This window comes from Anser brachyrhynchus (genome assembly GCF_964034855.1).
Source record: "Anser brachyrhynchus genome assembly, chromosome: 1".
Lineage (NCBI taxonomy): Eukaryota > Metazoa > Chordata > Aves > Anseriformes > Anatidae > Anser > Anser brachyrhynchus.
This window is the reverse complement of record NC_137694.1, coordinates 119448926-119461411: the sequence shown is the minus strand read 5'-3', so window position 1 is coordinate 119461411 and position 12486 is coordinate 119448926. Positions and strand designations below refer to the sequence as shown.

The window sequence follows — 12486 nt, the reverse complement described above, 5'->3', positions numbered from 1 at the left end:
TTCCTTCCTCCTCTCTCACTCTTTCCTATCTCTCTCTGCCTCCGACCTCCTCCCTTTCTCATTCTCCAGCCCTGCTCATTCACTGCCTGCCTGGCGGGGGTCTCCCGGGGGAAGCCACATTCCACAACATGCAAGCATTTCCCCTGCATCTTGAGGTTTCTCAACAGACTGCCTACACACTTCTCTGAAAAAAAAAAAAAAGAGAAAGAAAAAAAAAAAGAAAGAAAGAAAAAAAAAATCAGAGAAACAGAGAAAAGGCACCACATTCCACAGCCCTCAGTCAGCCCTGGCAGGCTATGAGGCATTTTCAGTCACACAGCACAAAATGCATTAGTCAGAGCTGAAAGACCACACACTTTGTACCACTACCATGCTAACAGAGAATGGTCTGAGCAGAGCTACAGGAAAAAGGAAAGGAGGGGTTCCTATCGTTGCTTCCATTTTACATGCTGTACCCACCTAAACCCAGGAAAAATTCTCAGGGACAGCCCCACAGCTGACATTCGCAGAAGAAATGCTGTGAGTGCGGGCAGCGGGGAAGGCTCGCTGCTCGTGGAGCGTGACCTTTTCAGCAAGGACTCCCCCTCCCGCAGAATGCGTTATTCCAGAGACTGCAAGACATTATCTAAATCAGAACTTCTATCTCCCTGATGGTTTATTCGTAGGAAATAGAAGCCTAGAAAAAGCGAAAGTAATACTGCGTGATTCAGATTCCCCTAAACCGCATATACTTTCAATTCAAACTTTTCTCCTCGTCGATACTCCCTATAGTTCTGCGACTATATCCATCTATGGAGTTTTCTTTTCTCTACTGACGCAGTTTCAGCTCCCCGTGTGTGTAGAGAATCTGATCAGCCAGGAACGAGGAGAGAGCTCAGTGTAAAAAACCCTCATTCCAAATCCAAATGACCTAATCGTTCATCTATCTGCTCGCTGCTTCCGTCCTCCCCTCCACACACACACACTTATCTGTTGCTTGAAGGCATTTTAGGAGTATGTATATGGCTTAGGAGAAATCACCACGTTTTATACTGCGTTATACAGAGAGCATGCTGTGCTTGTGCACTCGCTTCTGTCCACTGAAACCAGTACCACGTAGTCCCCAGCCCCAAATTCCCCGCTCTGCACAGGGACGGTCCCTAATGCGCCCTGCTAGGCGCACCGGCTGAAGTCAGCACCAGAAAAGGGTAGGGAGGCGGGGGGAAGGGGGGAGCTGAGAACCCTGAACCATTTGCACTGGAATTTCTGTTTAGGAAAGTCCATGCTTTAATGAAAGACTGATACCAGATACCACAAAGAAACTTTTATTTCTGCATGCACATGACTCATATACATTTTCTGTGTGGGTTATGTGGTTATGTTATGTTTCATCTTAAAAAAAAAAAAAGTTTCAAAGCGATCTTTAAACATTAGTTTTAAGAAAAACTTAATATGTTTATGAACAATGATTGTTTTTAAACTGCCTTTTATTGCACAGTGGTATACAGAGCAAAGACGCTAATGTGTGTTATTGCTATAGATCTACTTTGCATTTAATACTAAATAAAATGATCAGTAAAAATATTTATTCTAAATGATTTCCCTAAATAGCTCCCAGAAAAGTAAACTAACCAAACCCTTGAGCAAAACAGACCCTCTTAGTTATAATGTTGTTTTTCTTCCCCTTTTCTCATTTTCTTGATCATGAAAATACATTTACTCAATATGTTACTGACTTAGATGTATTAGTTTAAAAAACAAACGGTAGCCGCTGCTGTGCAGTATTTCAGCAGAGGAAGGCTATCCAGAACAGCCTCAGAGACTGAACACTGTCGCCATTATAACAAAAGCATTAAAATGAATAATTCATGAGCAGAAGGACTACCCTACCACTAAAAGGCACCGACTATTTCATGAATTGTCCAAAAGCTGCCCCTTTTACTGCACAGCTCCTCCAACTACTTAACTATTCTTCATTTTTCTAAAATGGCATACAGTAGTAATTAGCAGAAACCCATGGACCAGTTTTAGTAGATTTTCCTCAGGAGTAAGAAATGAAGCTGAAAGAGAGCCAGAGGGGAAAAAAAAAGTGTTTATATTTGATGATGGATCTATTAAAGGGTGAATGAAACAGAATTTCAAGAGGTTTCTCTAAACTGTGCTTTCAAATCTTGAAAAGGAAGAACACAACAGTTATGTCCTTTGCCTTTATTTGGGACCTTCCTTTTCAGGATCCCAAAGCTTCATGACAACACTCGTGAATTAAAAGGCCTCATTAGTGAGCTCTTGCAGAACTTACTTTTCTCCTGCTTATAGTTGCGGAACTTAAAACTTCAAGAAGACTAAATGATTTTCTCCAAGTCACACAGGCAGGCTTGGAGACAGCCAAGAAAGAACAGAGCTACAACTCCTGGTTAACAGTCGTGTGTCAAACAAAAAGAACAACTTCCTTGCTTTACAGTATTATACTAAAAAGTATCATAATGTTCAATAGTTCTGCAAGTAGAAACCAGTTCTAGCCTCCCTTCCCCCCCCCCCCCCAAAGAAAATAAATAAAAAAACACAAGACAAAACAGAAAAAATATTTGTGGTGCACAGGTATTTTCTGCAGGGATAGGGAAAACAATCTGATCCACTAACCCAACTTTATATCAGAATAATTTACAAACTTAGGCTCTGAATAACATTTTTAAAGGAATTTGGGTTAGAATAGCAAAGTACATCTGTTCATGTTTCATATGCTGCAGGAAAAGCACATACTATGACTGGAAGGAGATTTATTTATAAAATACATTTTGATACTTTTCAAGATGTATTAAAAACAAGTACACTAGCATCAATAAAATTCTCAGATTTCACTTGAACATTTCTTAAAGAAATTCAATTTCTGTAAATAAAACAAGAACAAATAAAACAATTTCTTAAAACAATAAATTCAATTCTTTATCTCTAAGTCATTTTGCCCAAGTGACGATGTTTTACGATGTTAAGCAAAATCCATTCTAAATATCCTTTCATACGTGGGTCCCATTCTCCTTTTAGGTGTCTTACACTATTGGGATGAACTCAAATTCCAAGGCTCTCACTGCAACAAGTTTACTGATTATGTGATAGCAAGCCTATTAATACTGGTATACAAAAAATATGCCCCCAAGATAGAACACGAGTGGAATGATAACATTAGGTGCATTTTTGCAAGACCAGACCCTGTCACTAGTCAGCTTACTGATGCTCCTGAGATTTTTATTTTTGAATTAGTCAGCTTTCTTGTAGAGCCTTGGTAGCGACTTTTCTGATTGTAGCTTTCAAGCTTCTAATTCTCAAAAGAGCATTTCTTTATTCCAACAGCATCTACTTGAGAAAGATGCTCTCCTGATCTGGTATTAGCTGGAAGACTTCTGTTCTGCCAAAAATTTGCCCTTCGTTCAACTCAGATCTGCTCCCACAGCAAGTCCTTACAGGAATAAGGAAATGGTCTTTAGCAACTAGAACAATCTGTACAGTTAAACATATTTTTAGTTTGCAGTCCCCAAGGAACTGTGAAGAGAACTGGACTACAAAACAAACGTAAAAAAAAAAAAAAAAAAACACAACACGATTGGCTATTAAGATATAATTAATATAGCCCAGCTTACAGTGTGCAGGTTTACTGTAACTAATAAACCATTTCAGCACAAATAACTATTAATGGTTTGACAACTTGTGGCAGGAAGAAAGGGGAGGAAAAAGCACAAAACAGTTATGAAAACTCTTGTAGAGATGGCATGAAAGTTCACTTTTTTATATAGTGACAAAATAAAAGCAATAAAAATAAGACATGTTATGAACATTTTAAAGTTTATCTTCTTCAAAATAGCTATCTTGAATCAACACATAGGAAAAAATCTCTGTTGATGTAAAGTATCATGAGTGTGTCCACCAAACCAGCAATCTTCCCCTGGGAATCCAGTCTACTGAGTCACTACCTAAACACAGGTGTTCTGGACAACAAACAGTATCATTTAACTAATTTGAGAAAAAAAACAGTGTCAGAAGATTATCACTATTCCTATCTGGAGGTAAGTAAAAAAAATAAAGGAAGCAAAAAGTCTTATGTCCATGAGCAGGGCAAAATTTCCTAGCACAAGGAATTGTAATCAGTATTTTGGTGTGTAGACAAACAAGGAAAAGTCAGATGTGAAGAGAGAGAAGTAGTATTGTATTGAAGTGGTACAATAATAGTGATCAAACTAGTACATTGGTCAGTGCATGACTGCCTCAAAACTACTTTATGGCTCTAAACGAGAATAAGTATGATTATATATAAATGTTAACTTATCATTACTTTGGTGTGTATATTCAAGCGTGGAAGAAAAACTTAAAGAAATCAGAGGGAAAAGAACATCCAAGAATAATCCATCTGATCACGGTATGCCTGAAAGTCAGGTCAGACAGCATATACAAATTTATATCTAGGAGCTTAGATATGTTCAGAGAGTTTTGATATTTGATCTACATCAAATCATCTCATAATTGTTTTCTAAGAGTCTATAAATTGGGTAGACTTACATCCTACTCTTCTGGAATACTAGTTATTTCTATCAGCAAGCATGAGAATCATGTAGACTCTGCAATGCAGCACAAATACAGGAACTATACAGAGGCTTTTCAGTACTGCAGAGGGACAGTACAACAATTATCTAAGACTTTTAAAAGAAAAAAGAAAACTTTTAGTAACCATTTTTAGAAGAAATTTCAAGGGCTAAATAGACAGGTGCAACAGTAGTGAAGGACAGTAGAATGGTAGTTTCCACCACCTTTACAGTAAGAAATATAGTAGAGGAGGTGTCTCACCACAACTACAAGACTGCAGAATCACAGAATGGATGATGTTGGAAGAGTTCTCTGGAGGTCAACTGGCCCCTGCTCAAACAGGACCACTTAAGAGGCATATGTCCATGCCCATGTGACTTGTGGTTCATGTCCCAGTGACTTTTGAGTATCTCCAACCAAGGAGGCAGACTCCACAGCCTCTTGGGGCAACCCGTGCAGGGCTTGGTCACCCTCACAGTAAAGAAGTGCTTCCTGATGTTCAGAGAGAGCCTCCTGTGTTCCGGATTGCACTCACTGCCTCCTGTCCTGGCACTGGGTACCACTGAAAAGAGCCTGGCTCTGTCCTCCTTGCACCCTCCATTCAGGTGTTTATAGACATTAATAAGATCCCGCTGAGCTTTCTCTTCTCCAGGCTGAACAATCTCAGATCTCTCAGAACCTATGGGAGTCATAGAATCATAGAAACACAAGGTTGGAAAGGACCTACAAGATCATCTAGTCCAACTGTTCTCCTATCACCAATACTACCCACTAAGCTACTAAATCATATCTCATGGCACCTTGTCCAGGAGCTTCTTGAACACTGCAAGGGATGGTGACTCTACCACCTCCCTGGGCACGCCGTTCCAGTGCCTGACCACTCTTTGAGAGAAAAATTTTTTCCTGATATCTAATCCAAATTTCCCCAGGCTCAACTTGTGGCCAGTAGGTGAGTCACTTCCTTATTCATCTTTGTAGACCTTTGCTGGACTCTCTGCAGTATAACCATGCCTGTCTTGTACTGGGGAGCCCAGAACTGGACCCAGCACTCCAGGTATGGCCTCACCAATGCTGAGAGGAAGGTTCATGTCCCTCCACCTGCTTCAACACTCCTCCTAATGCAGTGCAGGATACTATTGGCTTTCTTTTCAGCAAGAGCACGTTGCACTGTTCAACTTGGTGTCCACCAGGACCCCTAGATCCTTTTCTGCAAAAGCTGCTTTCGATCTAATGTGTACTGGTAGCTGGGGCTGTTCCTCCCCAGGTGCTGGACTTTGCACTTCTTCATGTAGGTCTTTCAGATACATAGGTCTTCCAAGAAGTTATAAAAAATTGCATACTTTGACTAATGTGCACACTGCTTTCATTAACATCATTACTTCTTACTTTTAACCAGTAGGCTGGACTTCATATACTAAGGTTTACTTTTCCTCCTTGACAGGAAATCCTAGGTTCAGTACTCTTTCTTTCTCAAATACCAGAGCTATTTCCTGGAGTAGAAAAGGTAAGATTTTAATGACAGTTCTTTTTTATTATCTTGGCATTGCCTAACTTCTGCAGTTTTTCAGTGTTTCGTTAGAGTGGGCACGGAATAGAGAACTTAGAAAAAGATACATAAAACTTTTATATACTTAAATACTTTGTTCAGGTATGTGTTTGTAGGATGGTTTTGTGGTCCTTTTAAACAGAACAGAAGCAGCACTTGCTGAGTTTGATGAACTTATAGCATCATATTGCAGTTTCTGAAGTGTCAAACTGTCATAGAAAGCTAAAGGAAGTACAAAGTACTTCCTTTTGGGTCTCATTATCAGACAATCTACTGCCAAATCTACTGCTAGCTAGTTACAAAACAAACAACTCCAGTGATAGAAAAATGGTAACAATAAATTTTCTTCAGACATTTTGAATGCAATTCAGTTCCTCCAATAGGCCTCTGTGATGCTGTTTGAAATACCCCGTGTCTTACCTGGCCTCCTGCAGGCAGTCCTCCAAATTCCAGAGGGCTCAAGCTCTGCACCAGACTTGCCTTCCCAATGCGGATGCTACAGCACCTCAAAGAGCACTAAACAATGTCATTTAGGCAACTCAATCCCATCCTAAGCACCCCAAATGACACATGACTCTTGTCCGTGCCCATAGTTAAAAAAATTGGGTGATATGTGTGTGTAAAGCAACACTCAGTCCCTTTGTGTTGTGAAACAAGAACAAAATAGTTCAAAGAAGACAGAAACCAAGCATGACAGGGAAGAAGAGCCTAGTACACTCAAACTCCATGCTCCAATTTCCAAACAATTTCCTCCTTTTCTCCTCACTGCAGCAATCCTTTCCTTCAAAAAGGGCAACAAAGTCTCTTTATTCACCCAAATGTATACATGTCCTATAACAAAGCAAGAGCAATTATCTTGAGCAATAATCTAGAAACTATAGCTCAACAAGGAAAAGTGGCCAACATAGGCCATCTTTCTACTACCTAGTCAGGGAAGTAAACTAGGAGACCTAGAGTCTTTTCCTGTAGCACAAAGTTTACTCAGAACCCTTCAAATACTGGCATCACAAGCAAATCAGACAAAACATAACAGGGTCCCATGCCCGCATCTCGTAACACCAATGAGATTTCATAGAATCTGTCCAACAAAAATAATTACATTGCCAGGGCCTGCATTTTCCTCCTGTCTTTTCCAGTGTCCTCCAAACTTTAAAATCCTGTTTTATGTCTGTAGGAACATCTGCTTCTTGTTTTTCACCATACTAGTATTTTGTTATGGAATCTCAAGCAATGATTTTACTCAAAATTAAAAGTCTTGCAATGATTCATGTTATGTGAAGAAGGTGGATTTCAGGAGCTCCCTATCTATTGCACTTGTTTTGTGTTAGCTCATCATGATTATATACTACATCAAAAACTTAAGAGCACAGACAGCGACTGATGACCAGAAATCAAGCACCCCAGTCTCTGGACTTTAGCTAGACCAAGGTTATGGCTATTCTGCACAAGAACTACACTTGCTTTTATTGGTGCTGTATAAAAAAAAAAAAAAGTAAAGCATGTTACATAATATAAAAAAAAAAGTTGTCTTTTTTTTTTTTAAACAGAAATTAACAGTTCAAGTTCCCTGGTCATCAAGAAACTACCATTAATTTTTGCCTCTGAAAAGTTTCCACAGCTTATTTCAAAAACTTACCCTCTACAAATGTGAGGCATTAATTAAAATTCAAATAGCTTGTTCACAGTTTTCATGGCTAGAAGCCGAACTTTTTCAATAGCATGTCACTAGTTAAATCAAGTCCTGTTTAATTTGAGAATCAGAGGAAAACAAAAGAAAGGGAGGAACCCTGGCAAACTGAATGAAAGCCAGCTTTTAAGCAAGGGTGTAGAACAAGAACAAGACAGGGAGAAGGCAGAAGAGCTTTCAGTCCTATGGAATGTAAAATTTGCTTATGCTAGTCTTTAAATATAATGTCCATTGCACCTAACAATAGGATTGAAGACCATGAAATTTACAGAGATTATCTCAATTACTTTCTAAATCTGTCTTTCAGGTTGTTACTAAGCTGGAGGTACACGCAGATTTGCCAGGTGACCAGCTTTTTAGAACACTTTAGGAAAGTTATGTCAGTTAAACTTTATCCATGGATTAATATTTCCAGTTACTTTGTGTTTTTATGGAAGCATTTACAAGGTAAAAATGCATGCAGGTCTGTGAAATACCAGTACATCTAATACTGTACAATGCACAGAAAGTGTGTGTGAAGTTCACTCTTAAACAGTTCACACTTAAACAACAGTGTGAAGCTGAGCACTCAAAAGGCAAAACGTACTTAGGACTGGGCTAAAGGACACTTGTGCAACCTGAAGTCCATCATCCTTTATGTTTGCACACAGCATGATGCAGTCTTCAGTTATTGTTCAAAATCTAGTGTTTTGTTTTGTTTTTTCCTCATACAGGTCCATCCCATTCAGTCCACATCATTAGCTGTTTGTTCAATAAGCAAAATGATGTTTTGGTTTACTCTGCTATTCACCACATGGCCATAGACTGCTGTATCCTATTCCACTCCAGCTTTGAGAGGCAAACTTCTTCACAGGCTTGTTTCAAAAACACCTCAGCCATCATTACAGCAACACCCCCAAAGACTCTCCGTTCAGAGGCAATCATCTCTGAGTAAGCTGTCTCCAGCCAGGAGTCAAGAGATCTTCAAAGTGCAGCTACCACTGACCTCACTGAAGGGAAAAGACTGCCCAGCACTGCCAATATTCAAGCACAGACACAGAAAACAGTTCATAAACGTGTTAGAGAAGCCAGCTTTTCAGGAGTGGTGAGGGAATTGATGGTGGATGTCTCTCAGACCTCTGTCAGAAGCAGGAATGCTGCCCAGGAGAACTGGATGCTAATCTCTTAAGCCATCTTTTCCCTGCAAACTTTCCACATTCACCACACGGCTTTCAGGGTCTGTAGCTGTCAAATTTGATTCATCCCCATGCAAATCCACCTGATGTAGTGAGTGGAGGAGGAAGTCTTGTGGAATAAATATAATGTGAATGTGTAATTAGATTCTCTACCATGGCTATATAATCAGAATTTCAATGAACTAAGATAGCATTGCCAAAATTAATTCCGACTTTGGATAATTTTTCAGCACCTGATTTACTACCTTATTATTCAATGTATTTTTATTCAGTGTATTTTTAAAGCCTTCCAAAAATGTGTAGAATACTTTCACTGGAGAGTGGCGTGACCACAGCACAGAACTCTTGGATCCATATTATAGACCCCTATCATTTGTACTAATGGAGGGACAAACCACAGCATTAAGATGCTCTCTTCCATGTAAGCCATCATTTTGACAGAGGATCAGCTACAAATGACACCTGGCAAATAAGAAGAGATGGTAGGCCACATTCAGAAATCTTTGGCTCTTCACAGAATACAAGTGTACTTGAATGGCACATAACTTTTGACTGATTTCCTCAAATTTGATGTTTCTGCTTTTACACCTTTCATTTTTGCCTTACGATAGTTTTTCTTCTTTCACTCTTAAGATACTAAGCACTGGCCCTCACCACGGTCATGCTCTCCCACTGTCTCCAGCTCCTCATTCCACTCCAGTTTCTGGTCCCACAGGTTTCTAAATTTGAGTTCTCATTCCCTTCTTGGGACTTCTTGCTTATATTTCCTATTTACCTGCCTGAGTGCCACTCATCTCAGTTGATCTCAGTTGTAATAATTGCATCTCCTCCATCTCACGTTTTTCTCCAGGATTCCTGTCCTCCAGGACTCCCCAGGATCCTTGTCTCACTGTTCTTATACAGATGAACTCCAGCCCCAATACACTCAGGATCCTGGGTATACCTTGTGTGTACTTCACAGTGCATCTTTTATGTTCCCTGCATACAAGTCAGGAACTTTCTAGCGAAGTTGTAAAACTATCTTAAATCAGGTTCTTTCATCTAGTTGCAATAGCCAGTGTCTGTACTACTAGGTTCAACAGGTCATTTCCATGTTTACGTATGCTTGTCAAAGCAAAGTAAGAGGGAAGTCCCTCATCTCCAAGATCCCTATCTCATAGCACAGTCAAAATGGCACTAAAACTATGGAAAACAGTCAGGAATAGCTGAACATTTTTCACCTGGCAATTTAAGTCCTCCCTCTTCTTACTTTCAACAAATGCGCTGAAGATAGAGCTGTGACATGGACAACGTGTGTGGTGTGATGGAGTTTCACTCTAACAGAGAGCAGGCTCCCATGAGCAAAGATAGTCTATCCCTGCCTCTTTCCATCCTTTACCCCCAGCACGATCAATTCTGCTCTGTGTCCTCCAGCATGGACAAGGAATGAGACTGGCACATTAGCTAGGGCCAGGTTTAGAGCTTCAGTGCTATTGTGCAGCTAAGGAGTTCTGTCCTGAACATGCAATTCCATCGGCTAGATTCAAGTGAACTACAGCAACGGGCTTACAAATGCTGTCAAACAAGTCAGCTCTCAGATGTATCACTATTAGAGAGTGATGGATAAACGTAGTGCAGTAGCCAGGAAAAAAGAATAAGCCACTTGTCACAGTTTCCTTTTGGTCCTAGAGGACAGGTGGCAGGTCAGCAGATGCTTCATGCAGTACCTCTTCGTAAACATGGGAGGGAGAGGAGAAAGTCTTCCCAAAAATCAAAACAGGAACTCTGAAATATTTAATGGTCTTCTGCTTCCTGCTTTTCAGGATCCGATCAACAGAGGTGTTTGTAATTAAGTTCTACAGCGTGTCTGTAATTAAAGATGATGTTTGGTAGATGAAATTTACAGTTCAGATTTATAGCACCACTTCAAGCAGATTTTTACTATATATTACAATTTTATTGTATTTTGTATTCGTTTTGTATTACATGTATTTTTTTTGCAAAAATGCAGTTATTTTACAGTTTTTAGTATACTGAAAAGATGACAAGAGTTTACATGAATTATTTTTGTATAACTGCACTTTTATTCTTTTTAAAAGAACTCTTAATCCACTTCACCAAAAGAAAAAAAAGTTTTTGTTTTAAAAACAAAGAGATGGAGCCAAAATATGCAAGATATTGTGCTGGCATTCCACTTTAAAAAAAAAAAGCTAAGTATATTTTTGTAACAAAGCTTCCACAAATTATTCCTACATTAATTAAATCCCTCTTTGCTGGAAACTAACAAAATGCCATTAAGTGCTCAAGACAATTACTATCTTTCAGTCTTTTTACTTCCTGTATAATACAATATTACCTAAGTTTCAGTGATTCTTACTGAGCTATCCACCTCTCCTTTAAAGAAAATACTCTGTAACCATAACAATACTTTCCCACCCTGGTATTATTTCCCTCTGGCTTGTTCTAGGCTTTTGCACACAGCAACCACAGCAATCCTTGTTCCAAACTATCAACTTATTCTTGGCAACTCTTAGCAAAATTACCGTATCTAAACTACCATATAGTGAGCTGTACATTTTCAAAACAAAGATTACTATATATGTTCTGAATAAGTAGCATTTAAAATTGTAATGCTACCATATATGATATTCTAATATCACAAACACTAGCATCTAGAATATCAACATCTAGCTTCTGCCTTCGTCATTTTCCACAGAGCAACGCATCAGTTTCTTCTTAGATAAAAAACAATATGCAGTTTTACAACAACTCCCTATTATTCACTGAACTTGCGACAAAACACTGGGTTCACACTTCAAACCTACCCTGTTTTTAGTGTAAGTCATGCACGGGAATACCAGCTCTACCTTCTACACTTGACCAGATGGACTTCAGCATCACAGACAGTACAGGTTTTGCAAGACTTTAAACATATCCTTTAATTTTGACATTTAAGCACTCACACAGACCATGGAAGACCACGTGCACACTGAAGGACTTGACAACTATGAGACTACAGAGGGCTGAGCATAGTCCTGTACCTAACTTCTTAACTCTACACACAAGCAGTCATGTTTGTGTAGTTCTTTGCAGAAGGATGTGCATCAGAAGCACAGTATGTTCAAGTCATGCAGCCCCAGACGCCACATACTATTTCACTACTCTTCCTCCTGTAATACCATGAAGATTCTCTGCTGAGCTGACTATGAATATCCTTCTTGATCACTACGCTACTGTAGAATCTACAACTGAGATACTTTTTTCCAAAAAAGTAAAAGCACATTACAACAAACTCATGAAAGCATTTAAAACTAACAGCGGTCAATTCTATTGGACACCTTTCTAATAGTATTTTAACTTGTTGCAAAAATTCACAACAAAAAGCACTAATATATTTTGAGATTTATCTATACTTTGCTACTAATTGAATTAATTTTTATAAGCTGAACAGTAGTGTACAGTCACTATATCATGGTGAAGCAGCACAGGATATAATTGGTGGCAACGTTGAATTAACATTAGTGTATTATTGCTGCCCCTCCCTCCCC

The 12486-nt window shown here is 39.2% G+C and overlaps 1 protein-coding gene across 1 annotated transcript in view; it reads right to left on the bottom strand.

Annotated features, from left to right (window-relative positions):
• LOC308188097 (uncharacterized protein) overlaps positions 1-12486 on the bottom strand; it is a 163218-nt gene that overhangs the window by 42414 nt on the left and 108318 nt on the right. The gene's annotated exons all lie outside the window — the stretch shown is intronic.